At 40.7% G+C, this 7679-nt stretch overlaps 1 protein-coding gene across 1 annotated transcript in view; it reads right to left on the bottom strand.

Annotated features, from left to right (window-relative positions):
* Positions 1–7679, bottom strand: part of dip2bb (disco-interacting protein 2 homolog Bb) — a 37997-nt gene that overhangs the window by 29314 nt on the left and 1004 nt on the right. The window lies entirely within an intron of this gene.

The following is a 7679-nucleotide window of genomic DNA, read 5'->3' as shown; positions in this document are numbered from 1 at the left end:
TCAGAAGAAAAGGAAAAACTCTTGAGAGATCCTTCCTCCTACGGACAAACAGGGGGACTGACTGCAACTGGAGCTGTAGGTGGAAAAAGGGCATTTACAAAAAAGGAGGGGGATGTTTTAATAGTTAGTTTTAAAAACAAAATACAAAACCTAGATTATAATCCAACAAAAATTTACATTAGGAATTAATTACAGTTAATACAGTAGGTCCGGTAGTAATGCAGTAAACCCAGTATAGGAAGTCCAATAGAATAAGTCAAATAGCAAAAGTACTTGATATTGACATCGGTTCTTGTTTCAGGTCCGAGGTGTCAGGTAGGGTAGGTCACAGCTAGGGAGGTACCATGGAGGGTGTGGGGTGAGCACAGGACAGGCAGACTGGGGGGGTCTCTACTTACACAGAAAATAACTTTGTTGAGAGCATTTTACTTAACTTGCTTGCTGAGATCTGGGAATGCCCTCCCAACACTATAAAAGCTAATTATTTACTGTAGGTTTTAACAATTAGATTAAACTGGTGGATCTGTGTACAACCTGTCTGATCTCCTGACAGGTGCTCTAGGGGATGCTGCCTCGTCCCGAGAACTCATTCACACCTTGCCTTAGTAATAAGCAGCACTTGTAAGAGCAATTGGGGCCAATAAGGACTCAGAATCTGGATCCTTCGAAGGATGCAGACCATGAGGGTGTGTGAACCTGCACCTCTGCCCCAATAGAGTCACTCTGTCCTTGCAGAGACATAAACTACAGTGAGTCTGCCTCATCGACTCCTAAAGTAAGAGATGTCCAATTTTATCACCAGGAGGTTGCTCTCAAACAGCTGACCAGAAAATGCGAATACCACTAGGAGACTGGGCCAAGTTCCTTGAAACCCAACTCTATGGTACAACTTGCAATGATGGACACCATATGATGGACACCTGTCAAATCCTGCACCAGATTTTGGTCAATATATACATCCATATAACTGCTATTAATTTAAAAGAAATTGAGTTTGTGCCTGGCTTCTATTATTTGCATCCTTCAGTGTGTTTTATCAAGACTAACCTAAAATAGTGACCACCTGAGCTCAGATACTTGAAAAATAAAACACTTGAATTATGGGATACTAAGGGCTACACACACAATGGTTGTCTCCTCAGAATTCAGGCAAGAAACAGTGACATTCCTGGAGCAGCCTTTGCAATAGCAGAGGCCTTGTTGACAGGCTATGACTTGGTGGCAGACGCCTCATGTTTCCTCCATAATGGTTTTAACAGCTTAACAGAACATTCAATTGTGCTACTGTACTTGTGGCTTCAACATATGGGCGTTCTAATCTGGAAAGGGATTTATGGAAAATTCAAAAAATAAGTGTGTGTGTAAGTGGGTGTGGTGGGGGAATTGGGGGGGGGGGGCAAGTGGGGGTATCAGATGGGCTGTGTCCATAGCAACCAGGCCCATGTGGTGCTGCATGAGGGAACATGAGATGTAAAACCATGGCCAGCACCATTCAATGAAGGCTGCTGCTGACACATAAAACACATTAGGAAGCATTTAAAGAATGAAGAGTGAGATGAAATAACATTTACAAGTGCAAACTGTTGTGCATTTGTCCATTTTGGTGCTGAACTTCATCACTCAACTTACAGAGAATTAATCAGCAACAAATCGTCAGTCATTTATTAAGCAAAAATGCAAAATATTCACTGGGTCCAGCTTGTCAAATTTGAGGATTCAGAGCTTCTCTCTATTTTATATCATTGTTTATTTTGTTGCATTAAATATCTTTGGGCTCTGGACTGTTGGTCAAATAAAACAAGCAATACGATGACGTCATCTTGGACTGTAGAGACTATCATTTTTTTAAATTATTCATTCATCTGCTGATTATTTTTTCAAGTTAACTGATTAATTGTTCAGTCTACAAAAACTTCAGAAAATTGTGAAAAATCCCTCATAAGATCCCAGAGCCAATGTCTTCAAATTTATAGTTTTGTCCGAGCATTATTTTCTGTGTGCAAAAATATAAACAGAGAAAAGCAGAAACTCCTCACATTGGAGAAGCTAGAACCAGAGAATTTTATGACAGTTTCACTTGTAAATTGACATAAATGATTAATCAATCAGGAAAATAGTTGGCGAATAATTTTCTGTCAATTGGCTTATCATTCACTATTTTTTCTGACATTTTACACATTATTCATTATCCAAATATTAAGCCACTGACAATTAAAATAGTCCACTTATTCTCTTGCACAAACACAGGCTCACAACCAAAATAACAGTACAAGTGAGCCTGGTCAGTTTGACATCACGGAGAAAGTAACATGTAAGTTAGAAAAATAAAACTTGATTGAATGGCAGTGGCCTCTCCGGTGTGCAGAGTCTGAAGCACGTGCTGCAGGCAGACTGCTCCTTCACATGGCACTTTTGAATAATTCAGGGAACAGCACAGTGACCTGAACACTACTTACTCCTCTCTCTCCACCACTGTCAGGCTCACTGTCATTTGTTTGAGTTGTTACTTTTAGTTATGAGCTGCAGAAGTGAGAAAAGAAATTGATCAGGGAAGACTGACTCTAATTATCAAAGGGTTTTGTGACGCAAAACCTTAAAACCAGAAGAGGTTGAGAGCCACCTGCAGTTCACTGCGGACTTGAAAGTGAGATGGTTCACGGCTACCAGGCTGACAGTGTGCGTCTGTGTGGAGGTGTGCGCTCGACTCGCATCTAAATTATTCAGTCTTTTTTTTGCACAAAGCTTCAGTGCATTCTCAGTGCTTATGTGTGGGTCTGTGTGAATGGCAGGAATTAGACACATAATGTGTTATATAATACTCATGACTCATTTCAAAAAACATGAATCCTGCTGTTGTGTTCCTGTGTGACACGCGCGTCAGAAGAGTCCGTCTTTTCCTGCTGTAAAACCAAGTCTTTGGCCTGCAGCGCTGGCTGCCAATCAGAGGACAGCTCCTCTGCAACAGTTAATGAGCTTTAAAAAAAAGAGAGGCTTCCTTCAGCTTCCTTTCTGTCCCTGTCAATGCTGCGTGTGCACACATTTACCAATAAATGCACGCGTAAGCACAGTGATACATATGCATGCGCACGCACACAGACACACAGACAAACAGACACACACACACACACACACACACACACACACACACACACACACTCAGTGTTTTTTTAACCCATCCGCTTTAAAGGATAAGACTCACAATGTTCTATATTTTCCATAATGTCAATGAATCCTGTGAAAAGACCAAAACCAACAAGGAATTAATCTATGAACAAGTATTTCTGTGTAGCTAAAGCCTGATATATCATATTCCTCTTTGCTATAGAGCTCCATTGTTGTTCAAAATCTATTAAAAACACATAAATGATCCTCACCGCTACAGAGGCTGACATGTTCCCTTATTACAATGAAAAAGGGCAATTTATTTTATTATGAGGACCATATACATCTACACATATACAAAAACGTATTATTATGCGGCTGAAAACATTTGATTAAAAACTACAGTGTCCAGTTGTTTTAGAAAATCATTTTGTCTTTTTTAAACAAAATGAAACTATATATTTGGGACCCATTTTTAAATATTTAAGCCTTCCGTAGGAACCAGTGGGCTTCGGGATGAGTGCCACAGGCCAGATAGGAAAGTTGGAAAATAAATATTAAGAGAAATAGAATAACATCTTGTTGGTTTTGATCTTTTCACAGGATCTGCTGACAGTTAGAAAAATGTGGAATTACACCAGCCTTGCCCTTTAAGAATGCATCTTATTTATTTTGAAGGGCAGGAAAACTAGAATAATACAGCAGTAGGGGGAAACAGGAAAGCTGACAGATAGAGAGAGGGCAGTGGTGGTGTCTGGGTGGGCAGGTGGGGGAGAGGGAGAGATACCCAGCAGCAGTCCTCGCCCAGAGTGACTCACAGGCTAAATGAGCCAGGCGTATTGCCCCCTGATGCTCTGTGACCTAGATTGAGAGACGCAGGCAGGACCATAATCTCTCATTTCTCTCTCCCTCCCTTTCCCTCTCTCAGTATGGAACAGGCAGCCGAGATGAAAACCTGCCTCTCCTCCGCAGCATCGCAGATGAGCGGCAGAATGGATGCTAGTCGCTAGGAAATCCACACACTTATAAGGCCGGACAGTTACAGCAAGGTCTGGGACGGTGATAGAATTAGGGAAAACAGAAAATTACTAATGTGCAATCTGTGTGGAACTGTCTGTTTTACTTGGCATATGATGCATTTACGGCACTTGGAGCACATGCACATATACTGTATATACAATGGCACAGATGGCATGCATCATAGTAGGGCTGAATTGTTTGAAATGTATCTATACTAGAACTCATAGGATATTTGAGTTTCAACGGCAACATTAAAACAGTTTTTTTTAACCACGCTAGGAGCAAACCTCTAGGACACAGCAAGATCGGCCTGTCACTTACTCCACGGCTTTGTCCGGACTGAAATATCTCAACCGCTGGATGAAACTGGGCACACGCATTAATGACCCCCGCAGGATGAATTATAACAACTTTGGTGCTCCCCTGACTTTTTATGTAGCACCAACATTGTAGCAAATTTTTAATTTGTCCAATACTTTGGTTTATGAACAAGTATCTGCAAAACTGAGGACATTCCCTAGTTGGCACTATTGCTTAGTGCCAATTAGCATATGCTATCTAAACTATGATAGTGATTATGGTAAACATTATACCTGCTAATCAGTATATTAGCATTGTCACTGTGAGCGTGTTAGCATGCCGATGTTAGCATTTAGCTCAAAGTACCACTATGCCTAAGTAAAGCCTCACAGAGCTGCTAGCTTCTTGATAACTTCATTACTTTGAAGAAAAACATTATTCTACAAAAACATTTTTTTAAACATAAGAAGCTACAGTATATGAGACTAAATTAAATGGAAGTCTAAAACTGCCAAAATTCTTATTCAAATTAGTAAATATCTAACTAACAGAATAACTGAACAATGACTAAACAAGACCACGACCCTGACCAGGCATCTGATGCCAACTTTTGGTACTTGACGGTGTTCGATACTGGGTGTGACAGACTCATTTCTGAGATCGATGCCATGCACTGCCGGTCCTCTTGCGACAGGCAGCATCTGTTCAAAGCAAATTGTTCTGGTCATTTTCACTCTCTGGCTGCCACATTCACACACTCACATACAAACAAATACGGGAGCCGCGACGCCCACACACTCCCAAGCTGAGCAGCTTAACCAGTTGTGGTTCAGTGCTCTAAATCCCAGTCCGGCTCAGTCACCAAGTCTTTGATCCCCTCAATGGCTTTCTTTGTGTCCTTACAGTCACGGAGGTTACAGTAGGTGGAGTTGCCCCCCCCCCACACACACACACACACACACACTTGCACACAAATACAGAAAAAAACTCACACACAGGCATGCACACACTGTGCTGCCCACAACCGTCTATGTGAAAAAAACTGCTAATGAATATTTTCCTCTGCTTGTTGGTAAGGGAGTCCCATCTATGGGGACAACAATGGGGTGATTGTTGCCATGTAAAAGATATCCATGAGAAAGTTTCAGACACATGGGGGGGGCAGCTGCTGCTCGCCTTGTGCCATCAGCCTTGTACGGGCTGAGTGCTACTGAGCAGACGGCGAATGCACTTCATCGCACTCTAAGATGTGGATACAGGAGCAGGGCATCTGGACAGTGCCAAGCCCTTTTATTAGCAAAAGAGTGGTCTCTGAGCTAAAGTTACAAATAACAAGGTCATGGTCCTCGGAGGCCCAGTCCCCAGCAGAGGGGCAGTCACTCTGGGGGTGTCACCTTACCACTAACTCACACTTTTAAAATTCTAAAACCATCACAGGTGACTCCAACTGTACTCAGACAATAGACCAGTAACGACTGTCAGACCATCTGAGCAGAGTATAGCAGCAGCCGTTTCCAAACTGTTACACAGCAAAAAACACTCGAGACTGTAAATAGTAGAGGAGGAGACTGAAGTCACATGACTTCACCTCAGCTCTCACCTGAGCACATTTTATTATCTTGAGATGTGACAGATGTAAGTATTTGAACTTTTACACGTTTTTCGTTCTTCAGGCTCTGAGGTTCAGCACATTCAAATTGAAATACAATAATGGGTACTACATTAAAGTGCCAAGTCTCAGCTGTAATTTGAGTAGGTTTACATCAGTATAGAAAGAACTGTGTGGGAAGTATGGCCCTTAAACTCAGAGCCTGAAGAAACTGAAGAACAAAAATATGTGTAACTTTCCAAATACTTCCAGTCTGGACTGTACGTAAAAACTTATCACTATTGTCTGTTTTATATCACTGTAAATGGTATTTTTTTGTTCTTTGGACAAAACACACAATTTGAAGATGTGACCATTTGCTCTTTGAACTTGCGATTGGGTGTTTTTCAGTATTTTATGACATTTAATGACTAAATAATTAATTAATTAATAGCAGAAAGAACTGACAGATTGATTGTTGATGGACATGATTGTAAGTTGCATCCCTGATATCTAGGGAATACCCTTTGGGTTCTGCTAAATGCATTTAATACAGTTAAAACTCATTAATTTTCAGTCTTATTATATATATATCAAAATATTATTCAACTGTATACTTGTTTTTTTCAAGGTAATTGGCACAAGACAGTTCAAACATTTTGACTGGTTTGTTATTCCAAAGTTTTACTCAAAGGCTTGACTTAAAACTTATATCTCAAGACCATGGCACTTGCATTAAGTGCAGCAAAAGCCCAAGGAAACAAGGAGACGTTTGCCATCACACCACAGTGCTCAAACAACAAACCACACCAGTTTAATAATGAGACTCAACTTACATCCTTCAAAAACAAGCTTCTTGTAATTTTACAGAGACGCATGGTATAATAATATATGAATAATAATGTATAACAATAATAAAATTGTTATGAATGTGCAATTACTGAAGTCAAGTCCATACTGTGCACTTGATTACACAGTAATTTCCCATCATCCACTGTCTCTCATCCATGTTAAGTGAGTTGATATTACAGTGAACACCCCCCCCCTCCATTATCCACCCTCATTATCACACTGTTAATTGCAGTCTATTATTAGAACAGAACACATTCTCAACTCTACGGTAGCTCAGGTCAAAGTTGCCACAGCCACACTCTGTGACACCCTGCGAAACTGACAAAATGCGAACATACTCAAGGTAAACTGATATCTTCAGACAGTAAGTAGGCTGTTATGGGAGGTAATACTCCTACGTAATGCTGAGGAGGACAAGGGGGAGGGTTATGGGTTTTTAGATGGTGAAAAAAAAAAAGCAAGACAGAAGTTTTAGTTTGAACAGAGTGAACAGAGACTATTCAATAAATACTTGATCACAAAGAAAAGGATAGCTGTAGCTGCTTTGTGGAATCAAAAGTTTCGATGTCTGGCCATTCAAGAAAACAAGGCCCAAGCTCGGTTGTTTTCTCAGGATACTAAAGTCACCTTATAGAACAAATTACAGGGAAAATCACTGGGATCTATGCTTGGTTGTGCGAAAAAGACTGCCAGCTAGTTCGTCTGTTAAAATCTTCAACACACATCCTCTGGGATTTGTTGCCTTTTCATGAGTGGAAGTGCAAACATTCATGACACTGATTCTGATTCTATGATTAAAAGGATAAAACTGGCTGAA

Source organism: Xiphias gladius, chromosome 21 (assembly GCF_016859285.1).
Source record: "Xiphias gladius isolate SHS-SW01 ecotype Sanya breed wild chromosome 21, ASM1685928v1, whole genome shotgun sequence".
NCBI lineage: Eukaryota > Metazoa > Chordata > Actinopteri > Istiophoriformes > Xiphiidae > Xiphias > Xiphias gladius.
This window is presented reverse-complemented; position numbering and strand designations above follow the sequence as displayed.